A 14,176-nucleotide genomic window follows, 5' to 3' on the forward strand; every position below is an offset into this window, starting at 1 on the left:
TGTTCAACTGCTTGTTAACACAAATATCGAATCAGCCAATCGCATGGCAACAGCTCAATGCATTTGGGTAGGTAGGCATGCTCAGGATGACCTGCTGACATTCAATCTGAGCATCAGAATGGGGAAGAAAGGTGATTTAAGCAACTCTGAAAGTGGTATGGCTGATGGTGCCAGATGGGCTGGTCTGAGTGTTTCAGAAACTGCTGATCTACTGGGATTTTCCCACACAAACATCTCAGGGGTTTACAGAGAATGAGAAACCTTCCAGTGAGCAGCAGTTCTTTGGGCCAAAATACCGTATCGATGCCAGAGGTCAGTGGAGAACAAACAGATTGCTTCAAGCTAATAGGAAGGAAGCAGTAACTATTTGTTACATCCAAGGTACGCAGAACTGCATCTTTAAATGCAAAAAACATGTTGAACATTGATGCAAATGGGCTACAGCAGCAGAAGACTACACCCGGTGCCACTCCTGTCAGCTGAGAACAGGAAACTCAGACTATAATTTGCACAGACTCACCAAGATTGGACAACAGAAGATTATAAAAATGCTGCCTGGTCTGATGAGTCTCAATATTTGCTGCAACATTCAGATGGCAGGTCAGAATTGGGCATAAACAACATGAAATCATAGATCCATCCTGCTTTGTAGCAATGATTCAGGCTGCTGGTTGTGTAATGGTTCGGGGGATACTTTCTTGGGACACTTTGGGAACCTTGGTAACAACTGAGCATCATTTAAACACCACAGCCTACCCGAGTATTGTTGCTGACCATGTCCAGCCCTTTTAATGACCACAGTGTGTCCATCTTAGTGCCTTAAGGTGACTGTTGTTGTGATTTTGCACTAAATTAATAAAACTGAACTGAATCGTCTGATGGCTGCTGCCAGAATCTCTGAGCAATGTTTCCAGCACCCTGCTGAATCAGTGCCAGGAAGAATTACAGCAGCTCTGAAGGCAAAAGGGAAAAAAACAATATTAGTATCTAATGGTCTTCAGTATGATAAGCATATACAACATAATACACTATTATGCAGCTTGTAGCTATGTAGCTTCATCCAAAAATTATGACAGTAAAAATTGCTTATATATTGCACATATATTGCTATATGAATGAATCAGTAATGTTTAACAAGAGATATTTTACTTTTTCTTAAGTAATGGTGTATTTTCATATTGCAGTGTTGCCTGTACTTAAGAAAAGGGTCTAAATACACTAAATTGACTGCATTTGACTGAAGCCTCATCAATACTGGCAGGTGTGTAACTGAATCATTAAATAAATAAACTTTTCATTTAAGTTATTCTAATTGCGTCTCTAACCTGTCACCGCTGCTGCTCAGGTGTTTTCCCCCTCAGTCTGCATCCTCCATAATCTCATTAGAAATCAAGTTTCAAGTAGGGGTGAGTTGTGCCAGCTTTTACTTAAAGTGACGTTAAAGCAAAGCCATGATAGTAATGCTTCCAACTAATATATATATATATATATATATATATATATATATATATATATATATATATATATATATATATATATATATATATATATATATATATATATTTCAGAATGTGGTGCATCCCTGGGAACAATGACTTTGGATCTGAAATATGGTATTTAAGAAATATAGCTTTCTGAAGAAAAGTGGTCTTGTGGCACAACTTGCCCCCAGTGTGGGGTAAGTTGTGCATTTGGAGAGAATGCAGTAGGGTAAATTGTGCCATTGATTATTGAACTAAAACAGTATATTTTGATCTCAGAAACTGTAATGCTATATAAAAGCTAGACAAATACAATACAAAATGACTCATTTAAGGTTTATTTAAAGTTGTTTTACAACATCAAAGGCCACTTTTCTACAAGCCTATTGCGCCACATGAGCACATCAAAGGTCAGTTTTCTTAAACAAGGCTAGTGCCACATGAAGATATGCTCATAACAAAATTAAATTCAAATGAAGACCAAACTGACTGCAAAAACCACCAAGTTTTTGTGGTGTGGGTAGTTTCTTATGCACATCTACTGTAGGAACTCCATCATTTTCTTTGAAAGTGAAGATGGGCTTTCCGTCCACAGACCTCTTACTACTTTGCCTTAGAAACTTTGCATTGATGTCGGCACCATCAACCTTCTCAACCAATCCAACGTAGTTGTAGGATTTGGTTTTGCCTGCAAAGTTTACAATTACAAAGTCCCCAGCAGACAAATCCTTGTCACTATCATCATCATCATCATCATCATTCTGGACATCTGAACTCTCAGTGTGAGTCGTGTCGTTAAGTGGGATGGAAATGTGACTCTCTTCTGCGCTGCTGGAGACAACCATTTTCTTTTTTGGTTTGGACACTTAAAGAGTCCCTCTCTTCTTATTTTCATTCCTTTTCTCCCATTTCATTTTCTCTGTCATGTGTCCTCCAGGCTATCTTCTGCTTCATCATAGTCCACCATGAGTTTAGTTTGATTTGACTCTTTGAGAGCCCTTTTCTCCTGCCTTTCATTCTTTTCCTTTTCCTTTTCAGGCATTTTATCTTCCTTTTCTTTTTGTGCCTTCTCCAGCTCCATCTTCTCAGGTGTGTCGGTCATGAATTTTGATTTTACTTTCTTTCTTCTCCTTATGGGCCTTCTTGCTGTGGCCTTTGGCAAGGGAAGTATGGCTTCTGGAGATACATAACCCAAATGGGCAGAAGGACCAGTTTTTTCACTTGCTGATTGCTTGGGATTTGGTTCTGGAAGAGTGGGTGGTTCACCCGGGTCTGGACCTGCTTCAAGACCTGTGGCATGGGTTGGCTCCTCATGTGATGGTCCAGGCAGATCAGCAGCAGCACTGGTGGAGGTCTCTTCTGGGTTTGGCCTGTCTGTTAGCATGAATGGGGCATAATATTCATCTGGGAAGATATCCCTGTTGAAATAAATAATATATTTAAAATATTCATAAGTGGGGGTGAGTTGTGTCACTGGCACAACTTAACCCAGGCCCTGTGGCACAAATCACCCCAACCCCAACATGTCAGAAAAAATGCATTATCCAGCAGTTTTGACCTAACATAATGCTAGCTGTATAGACTCATAGTGTAGCTTACCAAAGCATTAAAACATTTGTAAAATGTTTTCAAACTTGTCTATAACTGTTCAGAGACAACAATCAAAAAACCTTGATCATAGAAATTTTACTTTGTAAGGCCAAAAACACTTTTTTGAAGTTAAATGTGCTTACCTAGAAAAAGGGGGTGGCACAACATTAAAATTTACCATGCTATGAGAAACACCCTCATCAATGAAACAGTCTTAACTGAGCGTCAAGACTCACATACACACACGCATGCACGCCCACACACACACATGGAAACACACACAATCACGCACACGCACACACACACACACGCACACACACACACACACACACACACACACACACGCACACACACACACACACACACACACACACACACACACACACACACACACACACTTCTTGGTCTTGGTCTTTTCATCTATTCCTGGGTGTTCACATCTATCAACTCTCCCCTCATTAAAAGCAGGCAGTGACTAGACATATTGTACACACACGCTTGCACACACACAAACACACAGATACACAGACACGCACACACACACACACACACACACACACACACACACACACACACACACACACACACACACACACACACGTAGAGGCAGAGCAGCACAGCAGTTGCTGCCTTACCTACCACGATCAGCTAACAGCTGAATTGTACTGAAATCTCTGAAGGCTCCTCTCAGTGTGTTCTGCCAAACTGATACATAAATGTTTGTGGTCTCAGGCACAGCCTGTTACTGCAGCTCAGTGGCAGGCTTTACTTCTTAATAATAGGAGACGCCCAATAATTAAAAAACACAGAGCAAGTGCAGAGAGACTGGAGGACATGAACTATAGCAGATTAACAGGTGATGACATAGGGAGTGGCCCGTATGCAGTATTGTGAAGTGTGTTTGTGCAAGGAGGGTGTAGGAACATTATTTAGCCAGTCTAACATTATTGAGTCCTTTTTCCAGTAACCACGTGAGGAATTACTATTGGAAAATTCTGTTTTACATTCCAGTCATTTATCCCAGTAGAAAAGCAGCACTTTGACATTTTTAGCATAATTACTCATTTGTTGTCTCACCAGGTGTTTGATGATCAGCTGATATCCATCCATCCATCCTTCTTCTTCTTATTATCCTTTTTAACAAAGTAAAGTAATTACTTCCTTCCTTATAATGATTCATTGATTAAATTTGGTGGGTCCCACTGCTGTTTATATTTACACGTTATTGTGGAATAATAAAATACTCAGTCAAACTTATGTCGGGATACAAAATTAGTGCCAAACATGTTAGTAAGAGCGGGAGCATCATGTTTTATTACATTTTTTGGTAAATGATGAAAAGTGAAAGTGACACAGTGAACTACACCGACTATTTATGCATCTTAAAATACAGTATGTTTAGCCCTCTTTCTGTGTCTGCATCATTCAGTCACTCCCTCTCCTTGTTCCCATGCCCTCTGGCTGTGTTTTGAGAGACCCTCCTAGCATAGCTTGACCATAAACAGGCATAAGAAACAGATGAATTCTGAATGGCACACAGTTTTAACATGAACCTATGCATGTGTGAGCATGCAAAGCCACCCTTAATGGAGTTTGAAATGCATCTTTCAACAAAGAAAAATGCAACACAACATGCCATCTATGGTTTTGTTACTCAGGCGCTTCAGCCTCTGCAAATATTTCCGGCTAATTTATCCTCAGATTACAAATTATCACGCTAAGTGGAGCTTTCTGCCTGATCCGCTGAATGCTGTGAAACAACTGTTAGCTTGAGAAATTTGTTCTGAAGGCACTTTGTACCACAAACCACAATATGCACACATGCTTTGGCACATACATGCTGATCCCTGTGTTGTTGCCAAGATGGACTACTTGCTTGTCTCCTCCTCTCTTTGCTCCTGCTTGCCTTTATGCTTATAACTGAAGACATGTGTGTTGAATTATGGTGAACGGGAACCTCAGGTAATGCATAGGCACGAGCTCAGCACAGGCAAGCATGAGGAAATACGTGAAGGGATTGTTAAGTGTGCTGCAGAGGAGGTCATTAATCAAAGCAAGAAAAGGAGAAAAAGCAGAACCAGAGGAAAAGGAAAACCTCAAGGCGGCTGCAGTCTTTGCTGGTCAGAGAAGAAGCAAAATGCAGATAAAAGTAGGAAACACTGAGGTTACGAAGCAAGGGGGAGGGAGGAAGGGGGAATGAGAACAGGGAAGCTCAAAGTATGGAAGTTTTTCTTTTGTCCAAGTCTGTATCACAGCAGGCTTTAGGCAACAAAATTGAGGTCATTCAACTGTGAGCCATTAGGGTGTGCTTTGTGATCGGGAGAGGAACAGGAAAGGAGGAGGCTTCAGCAGAATAGTACAAGTATATTTTTTAATCAGGAAATGGCATTTTTTTGCAACACAGAGCGTGTGACATGAGATGCCCTCTGTGTGTGTGTGTGTGTGTGTGTGTGTGTGTGTGTGTGTGTGTGTGTGTGTGTGTGTGTGTGTGTGTGTGTGTGTGTGTGTGTTCACTGTTTGTGTAGCAGGTTGGAAAATGCTACATGTTTAGTTTTATAGAAACAAACGTCCTCCTGTCTTTGGTGTACCATTGAGAACCATTCTAACACAACGTACTGAGGTTATATTTTATTTCGCCAGTAGATGGCGGTCTTGTACTGCTTTGGAACCACTAGAGCGACTAGGCTGAGCTCACACCTCAGAAATAGCTTCGGTCTGGTGTCTTTTAATTGACAAGAGATTGTAATTTGTTATGTTATGATCCTGGGTCTCTGCAGGTCAGTGAGAAAAGGTTTGAAGCCACATCTCACTTAGTTGTTTTTACTCATTTGACCCCTGGCACAGCGTGTGAAGGAATGTGCCCTGCACAAGCTTCTTGTCATGGTTGAAGTCTGCACCAGGCTGTCGTGAATCAAAGAGCACACACTGTTTCAAACTCGTAATTTTGCTCAGAAATTGCTGTGTGCTCTTTGTCTTGCTGCTTAGCATTACTTAACTCTTGAAAGAGCTCAGCTCTGTTCTTGTCTCAAATATGAGAGTGGAGAAGCTCCTTTAGCCCATCAAATCATCTTTGTTGGTTAACATTTCTTGAAAGTACCAGGCTCCATTATCCTTTAACATTGTTTGAATTATTTCACACTCAGTAAACCCCCATCAATTTGCTTGCACAAACTACTGTATGACACACAAGAACCATCAATCCATCCAAGATGGAATAGTCCATCTTGTCCTGTTCGGGGGGGGGGCGGTTCCAGCTGTCATGGCACAGGGGGCAGGATACAACCTGTGCAGGTCGCCAGCCTATCGCAGGGCTAACACAGAGAAACAGACTACCATTCACACCTATGAACAATTTAGAATCACCAGTTAACCTAAAGTAACTGCATGTCTTTGGACTGTGGGAGGAAACCCACACAAACAACCCACACAAACAACCCACGCAAACGCCACATAGAAAGGCCTGGGCAGACCTAGCTGTGAGGCAGTAGTGCTAACCACAACGGCACCCTCAGCTTAAATCAGTCGTGGCAGATGACTGCCCCTCCCTGAGCATGGTTCTGGTTTCTTCCTGTTAAAAGGGTTTTTCCTTCCCAGTGCTTACTCATAGGGGGTCGTTTTGACTGTTGGGTTTTCTCTGTAATCAGTGATGGTATAGTTACCTTGAAAAAGTAGTCCGACTACTGATTATTGATTACTCCTTTAAAACGCAACTTAGTTACTTTATTGATTACTTAATTTTAGAAGTAACTAAGTTAGATTACAAGTTACTTTATTAGTTACTTTCAACAGCGGCTGGTCTTGTGCCAAAAAGTGATCGTCTGTCATAAAGTGATTCAGGTGTTTCTGTGTGCTTTTTATGTGTAATGTCTTTGCTTATATTGGTAAATAGAGTGCAGTCAACATGATTTATGAAGGGCTTATATATAAAATGCAGAAATAATCTGTTTTTCATCAATCTTTAGGAGTCTGTGTTATTGTACCTATATTATAATCAATCCAGAGCTTTTTGGCCACTTCAAATATCTTTATAGAACTGTGATGTTATATTTGTTGTGATTTCTGCAGCCTTTTGAGCCAGATTTCTGTTTAAAAAGACATTTTTAATGTCACACAGTTTTTACCTTGAAAAAAAAATGAATATATAAAAGTCACTTTGCCAAAAACTGAGTGCAGTTTCTACCTTGTGACATAAATGCTGTTTCTCACTCAAAATGACCTGATATCATTCATGAGAGATATGTTTGATATATGCTTCACAAATTATAGGTCAACAAGTCATTTACAGCCGTTTAAATACAGGGAATGGTTTTTTGGCAAATACCGAAAATTGCTGTTTGGCAGACGATCACTTTTTGGCTTTTCAACTTTTTCAGCTCTCCCCGACTTACTGGTTTGTACTGAAGTCCAGCTTTTGTTGTTTGGGTGCTGGGGGGGCTCCTGCATTAGCCGCAGCTCTGCTTCGCTCCACCTGTTGTGACTCGCTCTGTAAGTTTGACTGCGCCGTGACTCCAGATGTTTCCTCATATTTGACATAGTGTTTTTGAAGCTAGATAGCACCTTGATGTTGTCATCTTTAGCTGACACAAACTCAAAATAGTGCCTGTATTTCCAGCTAGAAAATGCACGCCTCTCTCCTCTCTGCACTGTTTACATTTGTGTCGCTGTGCTGTTATTGTCCTCATGCTGAAAACAGACGTCAGTCCCCGAGACGGAAGAAGAAAGCAAAAATATATCTTTGTACTGAGGAAAACAACAAAAATAGTAACGCACAGTGACTTTGATAAGTAACTTTAATCTGATTACTGGACTGCAAATAGTAACGCGTTAGATTACTCGTTACCGAAAAAAGTAGTCAGATTAGAATAACGCGTTACTAAGTAGTGCGTTACTGACATCACTGTCTGTAATTACTGTAGTGTCTTTACCCTACAAAATAAAGTGCCTTGAGGTGTTTGTTAAGATTTGGCTCTAAATAAGTAAAATTGATGGACAAAGATATTCCCACTCTTCCATCACTTTTTATAAGAGAAGCTAGTGTACCCACCAGAAACTCCAGCCTAACATCCCAGAGAAAGCACCAATGGGTTCAATAACAGTCAGTGCCCCCTTTGAACTCATCTCTGTTGACTATTTACATCTAGTGCCAAGAAAAGGTGGCTTTGACTACATTTTAGTCCTGGTAGATTACTTGTTTCAAAGCTACATTATGATCAGTGTTGGGAGTTTGAGAACAGCCTTTTGCAGAGACTCAAACAGCTGGCATAGCCCATTCTTGAAAAACTCCCTATGGCCCAAAGGGGAAATCCTGTTGGGCGTCTGAATAGGACACTTCTGCAAATGCTACAAACTCTGCATGAGGAGAAAAAGTCAGAATGGGAAGATCATTTCCTCCATATAGTTCATGCATAACTGCATAAGACATGAGGAAATGGGCTATTCACCATTCTTCTTATGAAAAAGTCCAGCGCTCGCTCATTGATCTGCTCTTTGATTTAAAACCTGAACAAGAGTCTCTGTCCAGACAGGAGTATGCACAAAAGTGGGCTTTGGGCATGCAGGAAGCATATAAAATTCTTTCAGAAAATAGTGCAAAGTCCTCTGCAAAAGGGAAGAAGCATTAAGATCAGCATTGCACTGCAATCAGGAAATCAAGAGCTTCTCAGGAATGTCAATGAGCGAGGTGGACCAGGCAAACTTCGTGCCTATTGGGAAAAGGGAATTCATCGTGTTGTTGAAAATATTACAACCAGAAACAGGAGACATAACCCTCCGTGTCCTGCATATAAACCTCTGGCTGCCTGTGAATGATTTCGCTGTGGAACAAGATCGGCAGAGTCAGCAGATACACCAGGAAATACAAACACCCAGTGCTTCCTAGCCTGTGTGCCTTCGAGTATGTGAGATTGCTCTCACGTGTTCATATGTAGAAATTAAGGGGCCGAGGGAGCGGGCGTGGTGTTTCTGGGCTCTCAGATGTCCTGTAAATGACTCTAATCAATAACAGAGCTCACTTTTGAGTTTAAATACACTTTTCTCCTCCAATCATCTTCATGTTCTTTTTTTTGGGGGGGGGGGGGGGGGGGGTCATCACTTATAGCTCCCCATTATTCACATTTTGACCATGGATAATATTGTATTACCCACTTTTCAAGGCCACCTGTCTCAGATGAATTATACTTTATACTTGGGCCAGTTTCATCAGTAACAGCTGCAGTCGTGCACTTTCAGAGAAGAGCTTTACTGCTGAATTAAGGTGACAATTTTCGTTACTGCATTTAAATGAATGTTAACAGTTTTGCTTATTTCTACCTCGAGCAAACAGCACAACAGCCTTTACTGATCTCTGTGTTTTTGGCTAATCTTTTCCATCCCTTTAGCTCTCTTTTGGCTGCTATTAGACATTAAATGCAAAAATCAATTTTATGAGCTCTGCAGCTCAAAAATGCTGGCAAAATCAGATTTCACAAATGATGTTGATACAATTTTAGTATTTAATAACATTTTCCTACAGCAGGGGAATGCAAACAATAATTCTCCCCCTTAGTTTCTTCCACAGTATAAATAACTAATCATGCTCTGGCGATCATTTAGCGGCACAGTCATCCCTCTGCTCCTGATTTTTTTGGCTTATGGAGTTTGTACTTGTGGTAAATGTGGTGTGCAGGCAGGGTGGGGACTTCTGGATGTGAAATGGAGCTGGACGCTTACTGTAAAAAGCCCCAACTACTACATGCATGCTGGTAAAACTGTGATGAGTGTCTATTAGCGCTACTGTCCCGGGAATATGGAAATGGCTAAATACGCACACACGCACACACACACACACGCACACACACACGCACACACACACACACACACACACACACTCACACAGCTAAAAGGCTGACAGAATGGAGAGAAAGAGGGAGGCAGAGAGTGTTCATATGTTTCACGTTTCTATAATTTCAAACATTTCGCAGATTTGTTCCAGAGGCACTGTGATCACATTTGAACCAGTTATGCTGTTGACATTTTTGCGCCGTTGCAGAACAAACTGGCTCAGCCACACGTAACCCCTTCCAACAGCCATCGGTCGTCGTGCGTGAGGAAAACTGCATTAAGTATGTTGTCACTTGCTCTCCTGCTGTCTTCTGACGGGGGAGCGTAGATGCCCCATGAGGGAGTGCCTGCCCTAAAGAGAGTGATGAAGGCCATACTCCAGCACACAGCTCCATGTTGAAGACAGGATCAGGAAAAAAATAAATAAATCTGTTAAAAATACTTAAAGAATTGTGGAATCATGCATTCAGTGGCAATCACAAGCTTTGTTTTATAGAATGACTGTTCAGCAAATGAGGGGAGAGCTGCTGCAAACATGCATTATTGCACATGCAACACCAGGTCAGCAGCTGAGTCAAGTAAACGGTTCCACTTTCACAGGAAGGTCTCCCGTTTCCTGTTTTGGAGAATCTGAGAAACTGTTATTTTCCACGTAAACAAATGTTTCAGTGGTGGATCAGCAGCTTACGGTAAGTACTAGTACACACATTTCACACAAATGAAAAGAAAAACTTTTTCAAACATTTTAAATGTTTTACACATATACAAGATTCATGATTTTAACATTAACAACACACAACGATAAGAGTAACAATTTACTTGTTTGTAGTTACAGGTGCTCTCATTAATATTCAGTTTCATAATGAGAGTGTACCGGGATTATTTTTCTTTTATAATGCAAGCTGGCAGTGGCACAAGTTGGCTGTGTTCTTTCTCAAAGCATGAGCTGCCTTAAAAATTAACAGTTAATTTACACTATGCTAAAACATTGATGATTAGCAGGTATGATGTTAATATCCACCAGTTTAATTTAATAATTAGCACAAAATACTAAAAACAGATGAGGCTGATGGGAAAGACTGAAATGAGACCCGGTGATGGGATTGGAGAAATATTTATGATCTTAACATGAACAGAACATGTATCAAAACTGAATCATCTATTTTGTAGTTAACATTTCATACAAAGCGACAAATGCAAACTGTATGGTGATGTTAGCGGTGATCACACAATCACCAAATAGGCCGGGCTTTATCTTCTGCATTATCTTTTCTGAATCTGGTAACAATATCCAATACATGTCACCACATTTAATTAAAAACTGATAAAACAGAAATGTGCAATGATCAGCAGACTCTCTGTGGACCATTAATCACTGGACAAAAATTGATGACAGTCCATGTGATAACTTGTTGAGATGTGAGGGGCTTTCAGCATGTTTGAAGAACTTAAATCACTAAAAGAACACGGGTCTTTGTGGGAGCAGCTGGTGCAAACACAGACAGATAAACACTTACGGAGGATAGATTTAAAAAAACAAAAAAAAAAAAAAACCTTTTGCTTTAACAGCATCAGTTTAGGGAGATTTTTTTTGTGTGTTTTTTTTCACGTTGTGCAGATTTCCCCGTGCGTGTGGTGACTTTTACAAGTTTGTAAACACCACTAAGAAAACCTGCCTTTTTAATCGATGCTGTGACGAGCATTAGCTCTGTTGTAAATAACATTATTTTACCAAGAATTGCTTACAAAAACCCTTGGCCCGGGCCCTTCTGTTTGGAGTTTGCATGTTCTCCCTGTGTCTGCGTGGGTTTTCTCCGGGTACACTGTAAACCCAGATTTTGATTCCACTTAAAAATATTGAGTTCATATTACTTAAAATTACCTAGAATGTGAACATTACTTGTTAATGCTGAGTAGACTGTACTTTTTGATGGTCTGTCTTATTGTAATTATGTGTTTGAGTTCAAACAACTTAATATCATCAAGTTTTGCACCTGCTAAAAATCTAGTTTATACCAGTTTAAACAGACTGGATTAATGGCACGATGGTTAGCAGTGCTACCTCACGGGTAGAATGCCTTCTAGAAGGTCTGGGTTCAATTCCGGCTTGGTCCAGGCCTCCTGCTGTTTGGAATAGAAGACATTTGGGGTTTTTGTTCACAACGCTCTCTCGTATTGTTTTTTATTGTTCCATGGACAACTGTTATTTGTAAATGTTAATGTACCAGCATTCAGCAGGGCTGAGTTTTATCATGTTTATTTACCAAATTTAAACAGACAGAGTTCAACACTGTAAAAAATATTTGTGTTACTGGGCAGCATAGTGGCATGGTGGTTAGCAACTGCCTCACAGCTAGAATAGCTAGCTGATAGTCTGGGTTCAATTCCACCTTAGGCTGGGACTCTTGCTGTGTGGGGTTTGTATGTTCTCCCTGTGTCTGTGTGGGTTTCCTCCCACAATCTGAAGACATGCAGTTACTGGGGTTAGGTTAATTGGTTTCTCTAAATTGCCCACAGGTGTGAATGGTTGTCTGTGTCAGCCATGCAACAGGCTGGTGACCTGTACGGGGTGTACCCTGCATCTTACTGCCTTGTCAGCTGGGATAGGCTCCACCCCCCACCACCCCCACACAACCATGAAAAGGATAGGGGGATTGATTGATCAAAAGACATTTTATTTTTTCTTGAACTATAAAAGATAAGTTTGGTCAATTAGAACATACAATTTAGTTCAACTGGAAATGGAGTAGTGCTTACTTAACAGGCTGAGTTAAATGAATGTTTCATTACTTTAAAAAATTTAAGGCAACAAGTTACCTTGGTTTTTTTTAAGTAGATTCAACTTATCCAGGTTTACAGTGTGGGTAGGTTTCCTTCCTAACTGGTGATTCTAAATAGGTGTGAATGTGAGTCACGGTCTCTCTGTGTTAGCCCTGCGACAGGCTGGCAACCTGTACAGAGTGTACCCTGCCTCTCGCCTTGTGACAGCTGGGATAGGCTCCAGCCCCCCGCCACCCTGAACAGGATAAGTGGAAGAGAATGGATGGATGGATGGATGGATGGATGGATGGATGGATGGATGGATGGATGGATGGATGGATGGATGGATGGATGCTTATAACAAGCTGTTTAAAGAGTTATCGAAACTGAGTGAGTGTGGCTCACACATGCATAGGGAGAGTGGGGTCAAGCTGCAGGCTAATGATCAAAAGGATAGGTTGGGAACACGTTACATATTCATAGACATTCACATTATTAAATGTAGCAAAGTTGCAGCATTACATCAAATTCATTGTAAGACATGAATTTCCCATGTAGGAAATACAGGAGAAACTTATCTGTTTCCTGTAATACAGTATGCTATGTGCGGGATATGAGTCTGTACCACCACACAGCAACACACATCTCTTTGTGCATAAGCACAGTTTTCCAGTTAGTAAATTATCACTTAGATTGTGTGGCCAGATTATTATGAGTGTGTTTTAGACCAAAACCCTTCAAAATCCTCCATGAAGTAATTCAGGGAGTTTGGGGTTAACGGAAAACTGAGAGTAAAGCCAGAAAACTGTTGCTATAATCACACAACACAACATTTATCACCTTATAAAACTCCACACTGCAAGAACCCATCCTCCCACACTGAAGACATCCTCCATCATTATCTTGTTTTATTTTCCTCCCTTTTATCTTTGCTCCAGTTTGTTTCACAAAATTGATGAAAAGAATCCACAAATATTTATAATGTTCCATGTTTTCTTATTTCTATCATCACAGTCATCACAAACTTGGGACCTCCTGTTTTTCATGTTTGTCTATCATGTTGTCTTTCATGTTTGTAGCACTGCCAAATGTCCTCATCAGGATCAGTTGTGGGATAGCTATATCAAAGAAGGGAAGGCGCCACAGACAGTCTCTTTAATCCTTTGAGTGCTGTGCTGCACTGATGAACCCCATTAAAGTTCAGAGTTCCTTTACTTACTTCTTCATTTATTCAGCCTCTGTCACAGTCAGTTTTATTCTATTCAGTTTTACTGACAGCACCAAATCACAGGATGAGTTGTACACAAAAAGGGCAAGAATGAAAAAACAAAAACCTTCCTTTAAAGCAGAAAAACTACCAGAGCCATCAGTCTTTAGCAGTTGGACTGAGGGCGGATGTTGAGGGAAAAGATTAGCACTGAGAAACAACAACTATTGCCTAATTTTTTTTCTAGACTAGACTTCTAGTGTTATTACGTATGCAGGACCCAGACGAAGTTTAAAGTTTAAAGCATTGGGCTTCTAAA

The sequence above is a fragment of the Archocentrus centrarchus genome, chromosome 3 (assembly GCF_007364275.1).
Source record: "Archocentrus centrarchus isolate MPI-CPG fArcCen1 chromosome 3, fArcCen1, whole genome shotgun sequence".
NCBI lineage: Eukaryota > Metazoa > Chordata > Actinopteri > Cichliformes > Cichlidae > Archocentrus > Archocentrus centrarchus.